The sequence below is a fragment of the Rhinopithecus bieti genome, unplaced genomic scaffold, assembly GCF_001698545.2.
Source record: "Rhinopithecus bieti isolate Rb0 unplaced genomic scaffold, ASM169854v2 scaffold_32081, whole genome shotgun sequence".
Classification (NCBI taxonomy): domain Eukaryota; kingdom Metazoa; phylum Chordata; class Mammalia; order Primates; family Cercopithecidae; genus Rhinopithecus; species Rhinopithecus bieti.
The window spans coordinates 855,836-871,930 of NW_016814436.1; the positions used below are offsets into that span (position 1 = coordinate 855,836).

The 16,095-nt window shown below is 43.4% G+C and overlaps 1 long non-coding RNA gene across 1 annotated transcript in view; it reads left to right on the forward strand.

The window, feature by feature from the left end:
* The window catches only part of LOC108514492 (uncharacterized), a 37,918-nt gene extending 22,286 nt beyond the window's left edge, over nt 1-15,632 (forward strand). Inside the window, exons 2-3 of the long non-coding RNA XR_001881224.1 lie at nt 14,314-14,451; nt 14,889-15,632. This is a non-coding gene — a long non-coding RNA (uncharacterized LOC108514492). The remainder of the gene's footprint in view (nt 1-14,313; nt 14,452-14,888) is intronic.
* Nucleotides 15,633-16,095: the final 463 nt, after the last annotated feature.

Consider the following 16,095-nt stretch of genomic DNA (forward strand, 5'->3'; position numbering starts at 1 on the left):
AAGTTTTTTAGTCATTGCAACGGGGCCCTGCACATCATGTATGTGATGTAATGACAGCTTCAGACTAGGGATGCTTTTGATGCATTATTAACCATAAAAAAAGACATTAAATACCAGGCTTGAATGCCATGGGGATGCATATTTCACTAGGAATTATTTTTCAATGTATGCTTAAAGTTTATTTTGGTAAACAGATGACTGGAGGCTGTCAGAGCCGGAGTAAGATTTATGTTCATTTGGAATCTTCTTGAAAGGAGCGGAAATGCCTGGGACTTGTGGAACACCCACAGCAAAATGTAAATCTTTTCTTGGCCCCAGGGAAGGTTGGAGAGTGCCACACAAACAATTCCTCCTAGGGATGTGTGGTTTCTAAGCAGCATCAGCGTAGATGCCCGTAGGGGCACACGCCAAGGGGAGGGGTAGAGGGAACACACATTCCATTGTCTCTAGGAGGAGGGAGCAGAGCAAAAACATCTGGACTGGGAAGCCGGCCTCAGGATGCCCCATCAGATGCCTGTGCTTCAGCTACAAAGAACGCCCCGAACTAATTCCTCTGTTTCACAGGCACCCCCATATTGGCACCAGGAGCTGTTTCCTTCTGTGCTGACACATTTCTAAAGCATTTCTGGTTGTGGACATAGAACTTATTGACCATGTAGGTTTTCCCATCACTACATCCATCTGCAAAGTTCTTCCTTGGAGCTTCTACAGCCCCAGGAGCTACCACAGAGTTATAGTCGAGGCAGGCCAATGGGTACCTTTCTGAAGACAACTTCAGATGACCACAGTGTCCACCTTTAGGGCCTGCTTCTGCCTTTTTTCTATCTGATACTTAATAACTCTCATCCTAAAGACATACCCATTTTGGCAGATACGGATAACTTCATGTAGCTGCTCCAGGCTCAACAATTCATATGGAATGAGACAAATTCTGTTTAACATTTGTTACGTAGATACTTAGCTACAGATTCAGAGCCAAATAGGCACACCTAACCCAAGTGCATCTGTAAAATACTCTCCTGCCCAAATCCTGACTGTACCTGGAACACTCTTGAGTGCTCAGAAGGTGTTACTACAATTTTAGGGCCAAAGGACGGTCTATTTCAGGTCAATGATCTGTGATTTGCACGAATGGGATATTAGTGGCATGAAGATGTCTGCAAAAGAACAGAGAGAAGAACTTGGGAATGTATTTTCTTTTTGCAGTCATCATCTTGAGCTTTGGCTGGGGCTGGTTTATATTATCTGGCGACATTCCCATTTCTAAATATGGCACCAAATTAGCCTATGCATTCATGTTTCAGTTTCTTAGAGTAACAATTAATTGAATCAGTGTTTTGGTGATGCCCTCCTCCAAGGATGGCTGATTCTGTAGCAGCAGTTCTCGGCAGAAAGGGTGATTTTGTCCTGCAGGGCGTATTTGGCAATGTTTAAATATATTTTTGGTTGTTACAACTTGGGAGTGCTAGAGATATTCAGTAGGTAGAGGCCAAGGATGCTGCTAAACATCCTACAATGCACAGGACCTCCCTACCTCCAACCACCAAGGAGAACGATCCAGCCTCAAATGTCAGTCGTGCAGAGGTTAGAAGCCTTGTTCTAAGGGACCGTAAATGTGGCTGCTATGCTTTGTGACTAAAAGCAGCTGGAATGACAGTCCAGCTGTGTACAATCCAAAACCGATTGCATTGGAAAATGAGGGAGGGGCCCGAATGCTGGTTTTCCACTGGGTGGAAAGGTGTTTCACCCCTTGGGTCCTTTGTTCCATGGCCTGTGGTGTGATGTCATCAATGCTCTGAGACCCACACAGCTTGGTAGAGGACACATCAGTAGTCCAAGAAGGTGTCACTGTGCTCATTCCATGGTTCAAGAAATGGAGGTACAGTCCAGGTCAATGACTTGCAAGAGACCACAGCGTGAGGGAGTGGCAGGGTCAGGAAAAGACCACGGACCCTTCCACCTTTAGTCTCCCATCTCCTACTCTGCTGTTAGAACCAGGAGATCACACTGAACACTTGCTCCCTCCCTTCCTCTCCTGCATATAGAGATATAGCAAAATGCAGGTTAAGTTGACTTTAATCTTTAATTCATACACAAGGATGTGCAGCACAGAGTGAAACAGAGAGTAAACTCCAGAGGCAGCAAGTTCTGTAGGTTTGGCCAGATCTTCCTTTCAAAGACAGACAGCCTGGGGAATCGTGTGAATGGCCTTCCATTGCCCTCTTAGATTCCTTTTATGGCAAAATGCTGGCTTTTATCAATTCCTACCCCAACCTCTGATTCCCACAGGCTGGGAAAAGCAAACAGCAATTGGGGGAAGTGCACCCACCTTCTCTTGTGATGGAAACAGGAGACTTGGACCCCTGGGGAGGCCAAGAAGGATGGGAGTGAAAAGGGGTGAGCTGCAGGAGTGGATAGGGGTGGGTGAGGAAGAAGATCTGGTTGCAGATGCCTGTGAAGCTTTTTTTTTTTTTTTTTTTTTTTTTTTTTTTTTGCTTGGGTGGAGGGATTTGGCCTGGGACCTAAACAGATGGTTGTTCATTCTGACCTCCCAATAGGCATTTCTGCATTAAATGATATCAGAGTGGATACAGGAGAAAGAAAAGTCTATTGTTGTATCCACCATAAAAATAGACGTGTGGAGGAAATGATCTTGGCACAGAATTGACTAGAGAGGGTGAACTCGGGCAGAAGAAATCAACTCGGACAAGCCAGAGTCCCTGACAAGGTCTTGAGGTCTCAAGCCAATGGGGTGACATAAAAAGGGATTTGGAAGGCCAATAACTGTAACCAGCAGCAGATGCAGCTGCTACTGGTTCCTCATTGACAAATCTGCCCTTCCTTTTCATCCCTAGGGCAGTCCAGCCAAGAAATAAAGGCAACTCGGGATCCCAACAGCTGGAAGTGCTGTGGTTCCATATGTGTCAATTGTCTGGAACCCTCTGGTCTGGGAATACTTACTCCTTTGGGAATGAGAGGAACACGAGCAGAGCAGGGCTTTGGAAATGCGGTTCCCAGCTAGCCGAACTTGGGGCCCTCCAGGCTTGAAGTCAGGACAGCGGTGGCCTGGACATTTCCAGTGAGTGGCCCAGAGGGCTGAGTCATTGGCCAGATGCTGCTGTGTGTCGGGGTCCGAGCCCCTGCTCAGACAGGAGACAGGCATGGCCTTGCATGGGACTCAGGTGTTGTGGTCCTCTCCCATTCTGGCGAGGCAACCAAAGTTGTCCTCATCTGCCAGACCTGCTCAAACTTTATAGACATCAACACCAGAGATTACCCCACCACCCCAAAAAAATGTTGGCTTTCTCACCATTCATTTCAGGATGGCCTCGTGCAAGGGACTCCCACTGTTAAACACTTCTTTCTCTGCATTCAATACGGGGATTCATTCATTTGGTCAAGGCCAGCCACAGTAAAGTAGAAGTGTTAACTTATCTGCTACATGAGCATTCACCCAAATGAACAGCTTACTTGCTACCAAGCCAACTATTAATACCTTTTGGTTTATAGTGCCAAGATACAGCATTGCAGGCAGTAAGCCAGGAGAACATGTCCTGACCTTTAAAAGCTTAGGGTTCCCTGGAGACCCCAGTGATATATCTCAGCAAGGAGAAGACATACCCTGGCTGAGTTATCCACCCTGGATATGGCCACAGACAAGAAAAAAATGGTTTCATTTGGTCTGGGGACAGCCATGCCTCAGATACATGGTAAAAAATCTTGACTCCTGGAACATGCTTGCACCTCTCGTTTTAAGAACTGTCTTCGTGGCCCAGTTGTAATGGCTTTTATTCAAAAGACAGGCAATAACAAATGCTGACAAGGATGTAGAGAAAAGGGAAGCATCGTATACCACTGGTGGGAATGTAAATTATCACAACCACTATCGAGAACAGTTTGGAGGTTCCTCAAAACACTAAAAATAGAGTTACCATATGATCCAGCAATCCCACTGCTGGGTATAATCCCCAAAGAAGGGAAATCAGTATATCAAAGAAATACCTGCACTTTCGTGTTTATTGCAGCACTGTTCTCAACAGCCAAGATTTGGAAGTGACCTAAGGGTCCATGATGAATGGATAAAGAAAATGTGGTACATGACACACTGGAGTACTATTCAACCATAAAAAGAATGAGATCCTATAATTTGCAACAACATAGATAGAACTGGAGGACATTATGTTAAGCAAAATAAACCAGGAACAGAAAGGCAAACTTCACATGTTCTCACCTACTTGTGGGAGCTAGAAATGAACAGCAATTGAACTCATGGAGACAGAGAGAGAAAGAGAGTAGGATGATGGTTACCAGAGGCTGGGAAGGGTAGTGGGCTGGGGGGTGGGCAGGTGGGAAGTGGGGATGGTTAACGGCTACAAAATTTAACCATAAAAAGAATGAGATCCTATAATTTGCAACAACATAGATGGAACTGGAGGACATTATGTTAAGTGAAATAAGCCAGGAACAGACAAACTTTACATGTGGGAGCTGAAAATGAACAACAATTGAACTCATGGAGACAGAGAGAGAAAGAGAGTAGGATGATGGTTACCAGAGGCTGGGAAGGGTAGCGGGCAGGGGGCGGGGGTGGCGGAGATGGGCAGGTGGGAAGTAGGGATGGTTAATGGCTACAAAAATGTAGTTAGATAGAATAAATAAGATCTAGTGTTTGACAGCACCGTAAGGTGACTAAAGTCAACAATAATTTATTGTACATTTAAAAATAACTGCAAGAGGCCAGGCATGGTGACTCACACCTGTAATCTCAGTACTTCAGGAGGCCCAGGTGGGTGGATCACTTGAGGTCAGGAGTTTGAGACCAGCCTGACCAACATGGTGAAATCCCATCTCTACTAAAAATACAAAAATTAGCTGGGCATGCTAGCAGCTGTCTGTAATGTCAGCTACTCAGAAGGCTGAGGCAGGAGAATCGCTTGAACCCAGGAGGCAGAGGCTGCAGTGAGCCAAGATCGTGCCATTGCACTCCAGCCTGGGCAACAGAGAGAGACTCTGTCTCAAAACAAAACAAAACAAAACAAAGCAAACAAAACTACAAGAGTATGACTGAATTGTTTGTAATACAAAGAAAGGCCAAATGCATGAGATGATGGGTACCCCATTTACCCTGATGTGGTTATTATGCATTGTATGCCTGTAGAAAAGTGTCTTATGTACCCCCCAAAAATATATATACCTACTATGTACCTACAATTTAAAAAAAATGTCTTCAGTTTGTAGCCACAGCCCAGATGAGTGCTGTCCCATCTCCTGCTGCTGGACCAGTGTGATCTGAAAGGATAATATCCAGTAGATGGAGGAAGGACCCAACAAGAGAGGCTGCATCCTCTGATGATACTAATGGTATTCCTAAGAACGAAGAATCACAGTGTTTACTGTCTACCGAGCATAAAACGTGCGTGCTACACACACAAGCACGATTCCATCTCCTTCCCAGAACAACCCATGGGTGATGGGAAACTAAAGCACACAGACTCGAAGTGACTTGCCCAGGTTCCCAGTGGCAGGCCCAGAACTACAGCCCAGCATCGAATAATCAAAATGCCAGGCTGTAAATATCCAGTTGTCATCCCACCGACATAGCACAGAGCTCTGATACGTAAGATGGATGTGGGTTGCTCTCCTAGAGCTGCCGCTGGCATTGAGCACTTCTGAATATTTCACGGATGGCCACCAGCTGGACAGCTTTCATGCTGCTGGAATTATCAAGACAGGGCCCTGTGATAGAGAATCCGAAGAGACTAGGAACAACCACATGCTAGAGTTGACTTCAGAAACGCTGATGTGAATTTCCATCTTTAGAATCTCAGTCCTTGGCCAAAACTGTCCTCAATTTTTTGACTTCTTGTACAGTGGGATTTAAAGAGGTTAGCAATTAAATTTAATAGGAGATTGGTGCATTATTGTTAAAATTTCATCAGAAATTGGCACCTGCCCTTTGAAATACGTACGTAAACTATTCCCTGAAGTATGATTTTTCAAGAGTGCTGTTGAACAAAAAATCTTTATCTGTGGGAATACCTTTCTGAAATTTTAATGGCCATCAAATGGGAATATATGATTCTCTCCACAAAAATTCCATTTATACTTCTTTATTTTTTTTTCAGGACCACATTAAGTGAAATATGACCATATACAGCAAAGATGTCATGGGTAGGATCCAAAAGTGTATCTGTATGCCTGTGAGGGGGTTGGGGTGTGTATGTCAGTTTACATTGTTTTAAAATTTTAAATTTAACTATCAGCATATAAAATCTAGGAGATAGTACATAAAAATTCGGATTGATGGCTTCTCTTGAAAACATGGAATATTTTGAACCCTGGGTGCACATGTGACTGAAGCTTAGTTCAAGCTGGTCCTTTATATGCGACATGTACCCTGCAGGTTACCACCACGCTCAGCATCCTTATTCCTGTTCTGTTTCATGAATTTTCATGGCCCGCCTGCCCCCTTAGACATTTGAGTTTGTGATCTCCAGTCTACATGATAGCAGGTGCCTCCATGTGTTGAAATAAGTCTGTCTTGGTTTCTTTGTTGATGTATTTAGTTTCTACTGGGGCTAAAACTTAAGGAAGAGCAATTAAAAACCTCTAAGACAGGCATAGATAGGCAGCCTTCCAAAGACGTTCCAATAAAAATAAATATCAGCCAGGATCTGTGGCTCATGTCTATAATCCCAGCACTTGGGAGAGTGAGGCAGGTGGAGCACTTGAGCCCAGGAGTTTGAGATCAGCCTGGGTAACATGACAAAACCCAGTCTCTACAAAAAATGCAAAAATTAGCCAGGCACAGTGGCGCACACCCGTAGTCCCAGCTACTTCAGGAGGCTGAGAAGGGAGGATCATCTGAGCCTGGGAGGTCAAGGCTACAGTGAGTCATAATCATGCCACTGCACTCCACCCTGGCAACAGAGTGAGAGACTGTTTCAAAAAAAAAAAAAAAAAAAGAGTAAATGTCAGAGAACGTGTTTGTCCCCTAAAGTCCCTGCACTAGTGCACTGTACCCATTCCACCTGAATTGCCATGGCAGACTGGACGGACTCCCTTGCTCAGTTTGTCATGGCTATGTTATTTGTGCTTACCTCATTCTTGCTTACAGCAGATGACTCCCTCCCCTCCCCTTCCTTTCCCCCCATCATCCACCTTTATCTTCTTCCATCCCGGCCTCGTACTTTGCCTCAGGGCAAGGTCTGTAGTGTTAAGACTGCCGATGGCCTGAGAGAAGAGGCCGATGAACCCCTGGGGCTGCTATTAGTATTGGACTTTAGACACATTACAAGTTAAATAGGCTTTTGTGGGCTGGCGGGAGACACAACCACCACGTGTGATGCTGTTTCTAGAGGAGTATTTCACCCAGGTTCTGAACAACAGACTTAAAATGAACTTCTGCAACATTGTAGCCCATTAGTACATTTGACTCTTCCAAATTCTAGAAGATAATTGGGCTTTCTTATTTGCAACGTGTTTTCTTACGGCAAGATCTATGTCTGTCTCTCTGTGCTATGCTATTGAAGAGCAATAATACAGATGCATTTATGGATCTTAACAGGAGTGCTCAGCTCACCAACTATTAGCTGAGGGCCCACTGTGTGCCAAGTACTGGGGAAAAAAGTAGAGAATACTGCCTTGCAGGAGTTCACAATACAGTGTACGTGTTGGGCAGGAAAGTGGAAATGGGGCAAACAGATGGATTACTGGCGATTATGAGTGATATCAGAGAAGGCCACAGAGATTCAGAAAATAGCAGGACTAGAGACATGCTTATGAAGAAGATGGTTTGGAACGAAAGTGAAAAAATAGGTAATAGTTCAAGAGCCCCTTGCCATCAATGACGTGGGATTCCACAGGCATTCCAGACAGAAAACAGAGCAAAGAACAGCACAGGAGTGAGAAAGTTCAAAGGAAACTTGGGAAACAGAGGGGAGGTTGGTTTGGGTGAAATGTGACCTGTACGTAAGGGAGTGAAGGAGGATGAGGCTGGAAGAACGAGATGGGACTGTGTTGGAGAGGGCTCTGGGCACCCTGTGGAAAGACTGCCATGTAAATGACCCCGAGACATAGCAGGTCTGGGTGTGGACAGATTTGAGGGCCGTTAGACCAGATGTGGAAACAGCACTTAGAAGCCCCTGCAATCAGCAAAAGGCAATGAGTAGCTCTATGCTGGGGGCTGGAGTGGAGGAGAGAGGCAATCAAAGTGAGAACACCGTGGTTTTGGAGAAATCTCAACAACTCTCCCAGGTCTTGGTGCCGATGATGTCATTTATCTAACAATGTTACTCTGATATAGTCACTAAACCATCCATCCATCTATCCATCCACTGAACAAGTATTTGTGTACCTAGGGGCATTGTTCACATTATGCATTTGATTTGGAAATTTTTCTACACCTATGTAATGAGTTCAAGGTCAAAGACTGGAGAAACCAAATGTTCTAGGATGACTTACCCAAGTAAAAATGATCTGCATATTATAAACAATATTTCTCAAATTGTGATCATTGGATTATTAGAATGAAGGATACTTTAAGAAAACAGAGAATCAATATTCAAAGTGTTTATGCCTCCCTCGGTAAATCCCAACAGCCATGCAAATGATCAAAGGCCCTGACAAGTCCTGCAGTTAAAAACAAAAGTAAACAAAAAACCGTTTAACCTTTCGGAGTTCACACTTTGACCACAGGACTCCGTTACTGAATAGTATCTACTAACCTTCCAAGAAACACCTTATGAAAAATCTTGTTACAAAGTAGTATATGAATTTAAGGCATAGACCTTTGAGTGTAGATACTCCTTTTAGGTCACCTCTAGCTCCAACCATTATCTGAAAGGTAAATGAAAGGGACCATAATTCAGGGTCTAACCCACACAGAGATAATTTCTACCTTTAACCATTTTTTGATGCATCACGGGTTATTGATTACCTACTATGTGCCAGGCACTATATATGGAATTCACAGTACAGCAGTCACTAAGAGATGTACGTACCTGTCTGTAAAGGACCAAACTCACAGTTGAATCAATAACACAATCTTCACTACAAGTTGTGACAAACTGGCCACTTGTTCTCCTACCCTCACTTTCCCTGTGATTCTCCAACTTATATTTACCAAAGCAGTTTTATGACAGTGATATTTCAAAAGTTCTCTATTTAAAAAGGGTCATTAAGAGGTAGGATCCCACTGGGGGAAGTGGGAGGCCACGATGAGAGAAGTGCTTGAGCCCAGAAGTTTGAGACCAGCCTGGGCAACATAGGGAGACCCCCATCTCTACAAAAATTTAAAAAGATCCACCAGGCATGGGGGCACATGCCTGTGGTCCCAGCTGCTTGGGAGGCTAAGGTGGGAAGAACTTGAGCCTGGGAGGTCGAGGCTGCAGTGAGCTGTGACTGTGCCACCGCACTTTAGCCTGGGTGACAGAGTGAGATCCCGCCTCAAACAAAACAAAACAAAACAAAACAAAACCACAGGCTGGATCCCAAACCAGTACATTCCTCTATTAGCCAGCAGATGTGAGAACAGACTAGCTAGGAAAGGAGTTTCACAAGAACTGGCTTAAATAACCCCAGCTGGGGACAAATTTTAATTTTCCTCATCTCTGGATTCTTGTCTCTCTTTGACAAAGACCTCTATCCATGATCAACTCCTGGGTGTTCAGCCCAGTCCAGCACTCACAGTTCACCCCTGGGAGCCAAACTTCCCTCCCCTTTATAGTTCCAAATGTTTCTCTCTCAGTTTTTTTTAAAATAATGACTGATGTTCTGAAATCAGCTAGTAAGATAGGCAAAATAATTGGTAATTTCTAATTGTATCTTTAAAATATCAATACAAATTGGCTCTGGGCTGCGACACAGACTTGGCTTATAAGACATTAAGAAAATTTTTAGTCTTGAGGTCTGCATGTTTTGTGAGCTTTATAAAGAGGATAAAAGTGAAACTTCAGCTTTTAAGCCACACTGTTAAAAACTATATTTACATCCAGTATAATTCTGCAATCATTAAGCCTTAAATGGGTATTAAGCCTGATTCAAAGTAGTGAAACAGATGTTGAAAACGCACACTATGGATTCTTCAATCTGGGGAGAAGAGGGATGATTCGTATGTTTCAAGGGCCAGGCAAAGATAAAAGACCTCATCCCAAATGGAGCTGCTTCCTCCTCAAACCTTAGCATTCCCTCCAACGTATTTCTCTGTGAGGAAAGTATTATTAATGTCAGTATCCCTAGTGCTTGTAAAAGATTCATAGACCATTTCCTCCCCTTCCTGAATTCCCCTGTCTGTCCTGTCACTGCCCCATGTTCGTTCATCTCACTGTTGGGCGGTTTGGTGACGCCAGCTGCAGATTCCATCACAACCCAGCTGCCTGTCATAGGATCACAGCATTTTAGAGCTGGAAGGGGCTTAGAGATGGCGTTTTCAGAAGAGAAAATGGGGTTGGGCATGGTGACTCATGCCTGTAATCCCAGCACTTTGGGAGGCCAAGGTGGGTGGATCACCTGAGGTCAGGAGTTCAAGACCAGCCTGGCCGACATGGTGAAACTCTAGCTCCACTAAAAATACAAAAATCAGTTGGGCGAGGTGATGGGGACCGGTAATCCCAGCTACTCGGGAGGCTGAGGCAGGAGAATTGCTTGAACCTGGGAGGTGGAGGTTGCAGTGAACTGAGAGATCGTGCTATTGCACCCTAGCCCAGGCAACAAGAGAGAGAATCCATCTCAAAAAAATAAAAGAAGAGAAAACAGAAGCTCGCAGGACAGTGACTTGTTCAAAGTCACACGGTGAGCGCAGATTGGGATCACTGTAGGCACTTTTATTACTTTGCTTTTCTCCTCTTCTTTTCCACTTCTGAAAATATTTACAGGATCCTTTATAGGGACCACGGTGGGAGATTAGGAGAAATTCTACAAGGTGAAAATAAAAATGTTGTGTACAGTCAGCCCAAAGGTTGTGGGAGGCTGATGAATAAACATAGATGGAATGAGAGGACTAGAAAACCAGTATTGGGCTCATTCATTAAGAAAATTTATTTCTTAACTTTAGGGAGAACATGGAAAAGTCCCTGTGAGGATACCACCATCATAAATGTCGTAGGCAAGACCAGTGCTGCCAAGGGTACTCAATGTAGCAGATGAAAGTTTGGGAAGTAGGATATTATCATCATCTCAACGTATCTCCCAAAACATACTTAACAGTTACAAAGGGAAAAACAGTAACTTTACGGCATGCAAACCTGGCAGACACCACCTTACCAAAGCGACTATCAGTTATAAGCCACACTGACATCACGCACCCCCCCATATAACACCCTGAGAAGGGCATGTCACCTCTGGTATTCCTGCCTAAAACACAAGCGTGTCTTCAATCAAATCATGAGACGCTTCAGACACATTCTATCCAGCCATGGAACAATACTTTTCAAAAGTGTCCAGGTATGAAAAACAAGGGAAGACTGAGAGCCTGTCATAGATTAAGGGAGAGGAAGGAAGCACAGCTAAGAGCTGTCCTGCATTTAGGATTGTGGATAGGATCCAAGAAATAGGGGGTGAGTGAAAACACTGGTGAAATCCAAATACAATCTGTACTTTGGTATTAGTATTGTACCCATTAATTAAGAAAAGCAATTTCTTTTTTCTTTTTCTTTCTTTTTTTTTTTTTTTGGAGACAGGGTCTTGCTATGTTGCTCAGTTTGTCTTCAAACTCCTTGTCTCAAGTGATCCTCCTGCCTCAGCCTCCTGAGTACCTGAGATTACAAGCATGTACCACAATGCCCAGCTGATTTCTTAATTTTGATAGTTGCACCACAGTTATCTAGGATTGTTACCATTGGGGAAGTTGGGTGAGGAATACGCAGAAACTCTCTGAAAAATTTTTGCCAACTTTGTTGTCTAAAATAATTTCAAAATAATTTTTTAAAAAGGAAAAAGAGGTGCGGTGGTTCACGCCTGTAATCCCAGTACTTTTGGAGAACAAGGCAGGTGCTTCACGAGGTCAGGAGATGGAGACCATCCTGGCTAACACGGTGAAACCCTGTCTCTACTAAAAATACAAAAAAAAAAAAAAATTAGCCAGGTGTGGTGGCAGGAGCCTGTAGTCCCAGCTCCTCAGGAGGTTGAGGCAAGAGAATGGCATGAACCTGGGAGGCAGAGCTTGCAGTGAGCTGAGATGGTGCCACTGCACTCCGGCCTGGGCAACAGAGCGAGAGTCCGTCTCAAAAAAAAAAAAAAAAGGAAAAAGAAAAGGCTGTGGGATGCAAGGAAAGACAGTAGGTCATGGGATGGAGCTATAAAGCACTAAAGCACAGCAGCTGACCATTCCTTCTAGAACCTTCTAAATCCTAAAAGATGGACAGAGGCCACAGAGAATTTGCCATTTCCCTTTTGGGTTAATCTGAACTTGTACATTATTATAGCCATTACATTCACAAGTTAGATAAACTTCTGAGAATAAACCCCAGGGCGTGGAAGGGATTAAGGAAGAGTCCGATTTCCTCATCAGTTGCAGTTGGTAGACGGTGGTACCAGGACTGCTGTTGAGTGACTTCAGGGCAGCCACCCTACAGACTCAACTCCCAGAAGCTACCTGGACCGATTACCTGGAATAGGAAGTCCCACTGTCATGGGAAAGGATGAGAAGTGGGTACCCAGGGAAGGAGTGGTTGGGGGAAGAGGACATCTTTGTTCAGGCTGTGTTTGTTCTACATGGTGTGTATATATTTCTGACAATGAAATGTGTTCTTGGAAATGTCCCCTTCATTTATAGATGTATCACTGCAGAGTGTGTGTGAGAAAAAGAAAGAGACATGTCAGAATCCCACAGAAAACAGCTTAGCCCTTCATTCCATTATATATACAAAGCATTGTGTACGTTAGTGATACATTTGCAGAAGGGGTGGGAATGTGGCTTACAATTTCCAAATGTAAAACAGGTCTCCCATTCCCTCTGTTTGCTTGTCGCTGTTTCCTTACAGCACGAAAATACCGGCATTGGAGGCACTGTTGCCAGAAACTTGCTTGGCAAAACATTTACATTCCTTTGTATATATAAAAAAAATCACTTCTTCCAACGGGTACTTTTCCACGTCCTCCCTGATTTCTGTGGTAATAATGACCACATTTGGCTCCAAACCTGGGTATGTGGTAGAGAAAGCCACCTCCAGATTCCAGATCCTGAAATCTCGTGGAAGATTAACATGGACGTCAAACTGACGTTACCAATTTAAGGGATTTAAACGCTCAGCTCTAGAGTAAACAAAATCCAGTGGCAAGGTTTTGGACGACTTCAGTGACGTTTGACAACACAACCCAGATGTTGGGGAGTGCAAACCTTGGAAACATAGACTTTCCATTGTGTTCTATACAAGCAAGATGGTGAGTGGGACAGACCGGCTAGTGAAGGAAAGCAGCACTGATAATTATTGAGTGACTTTTATGGGGCAGATAGAATGCTAAATGCTCCATGAACACTGTCTCACTCACCATGTGCAGTGAGGTAGCCATTATTTATTGATATGAACATGAGGTTCAGAAATCTGCAATTTGCCTCACTTGGCAAGTGACAACATCAGTATTTAACTCATGTGAGTATGACTTTAAAACCTTTGCTATTTCCAGAAGTCAACACTGACTGTATGAAACATTCCTTTGCTTAAAGCCTCCCAATTTCTCTCATTGCCACTAGATCAGTGAACGTCTTAGCTCAGGCTTTGATACCTTGGTGGTCACCCCTGCTGCCACACAGAACTGAAAGCTATTTACCTAAGGCTGGGGCTCTCTTAAAAATGTGGTTCCCTCGGTCTTCCCACCTTTGCCAGCATTTACTATATGCCATGTGATTTTTTTTTTTTTTTGAGATGGGGTCTCGCTATGTTGCCCAGGCTGGACTTGAACTGCTGAGCTCAAGCCATCCTCCCACCCACCTCAGCCTCCCAAATAGCTGGGATCATAGGTGTGCCCCTCCGTGGTCAGCTTTGGCTATGTGATTTCTTCATTCACAAGTCTGCCTGGAACTCCTTGTCCGTGAGGGTGTTGATACTTTTGAATCCAATGATACTGTGTGCTTAGTGGTTAATACCTGCTTCTTGCCAAATGAATGAATGAGAATTAACAGATATATATAATTTTTTTTTTTTTTTTTTTTTTTTTTTTTTTTGGAGACAGGGTCTCCACCCAGGCTGCAGTCCACAGGCATGATCACAGCTCACTGAAGTCTCAACCTCCTGAGCTCAAGTAATCCTCCCACCTCACTCTCCCAAGTACCTGGGACTAAAGGCACTCCTGGCTAATTTTTTGTACTGTATATAGGGACAGGGTTTCGCTATGTTGTCTACACTTGTTTCAAACTCCTGGGCTCAAGCCACCTGCCTGCCTCAACCTCCTAAAGTGCTGACATTATAGGCATGAGCCACTATGCCCAGCCAGGAAATGTTTCAAATACTTGAGGTAATAAATATTTTCAAATTTTATATAAGATTCTATGTAAGTGCTATGAATGTTACAACTCACTGTGAATAATTTACTAAAGCTGAATTCCTCACGATTCATATTAGATAGTATTCAATGGTTTCATCTCAGTGGTTCTGAACCAGGGTTATTTTGACACCCCCACCCAGGGGACATCTGGCAGTGTCTTGAGACATCTGGATTATCACCACCGCAGGGAAGGCGGTGTTACTGGCATTATCGGGTAGATGCCAGGGATGCTGCTAAGCATCCTGCAATGCCCTAGAAACTCCCTCCAATGCCAGTCCTCCCAAACAATGCCCATATTGCCGAGATTGAATACTCCTGCTTTGTTTGATTTAATGGCATGGCATATACTTGAAGGCCGTCAAACCACAGTTCATTTGTTTTTTTTTTTTTGTTTTGTTTTAATTCAGATTTTTGATTAACCAAGCTGGCTGGCATTGCCTCAGTTTGTCTAAATTACCAAGGACCGCTGGAATTTTCCCGGGAATATGTTTCGGGAAAGGTCAGAAACATTTCGGTCACCTTCACGCTTCCACTCAGTAGCAATGTTTTTGCACATTCATTGACTATCAACTGGTTGTCTACGACTCAAATTACATAATGAATCCAGCACATAAATTATTTACCCAGATTTAATTCCAGCAACTGTTATCTTTGTGTTTTTTTCCCCTCTGCCAGCTAGTCTGGCTCATTTCATTGGAATTTTGGTCATGCCCATTCTCCTTCTGTACTAAATTATCTCCATAACGTGGTAGAAACAGAACAAGCTTGTGTGTGATATGCTTAACTGTTAATTTACCTAATTAAACTAATTCAATTAAATCATTTACATCTTTTTGGTAACGTGCCAGTTGATACCACGGCAGAAGTGGGATGTTTCAGAAGATGATTGTTCAGCAAATGAATGGGAAAAAAAAAAAAAAAAAAAGGAAAACAAAATGAGACAACCATCCAAATCTCTTGGCTTGAAACATTAAATGATACTGAAAAAATGCAGCTTTCACGGGGTACTGTGATTAGATATTTTTTGTAAATCAATTTTCTCTAGAAACTGGCATTTTAACAGAGTGATCACAATTTATTGTATAAAATATTTTAAACACTATTTGTGCATTCACACATTTGGTATGTTGAAGTAATGTGTACTTGTTCCCACATTAAGGTGTGATTTGTGAAATGTTTTGTGATGCTAGCAAGATGTGAACTGAGCAGATTCTTTTGAATGAATTTGCAAAATAATTTTGCTAAATTACATAAATATCTTTAGGATACATCCATATTTCATTTACAGTCATCCTTGAAACATCCATGCCATAGTGATAAATGTACAAAATGTACAACATTTTATGCCAGTAAAAATCAACAGAGAAAAAGCCAAGAAATTCAAGGCAGGAGAACCTAAATAGTCATCTCTGTGGATCTGCATCACCTTCCTGTATCATTTGACTGATAGAATCTGCACTTGTGGCGGAACCTAGGTTTGTTGATGGATGGGCCACCCTAGTTTCATCTCTCTAGGGCTTCTGTCTGGGTGGGGACGGAAGGATTTGGTTCCCTCTTCAGGAGCACACATGCTCAGGGCAAAACCTGAGGCAAAGCCCTATCTTGACCTATAAT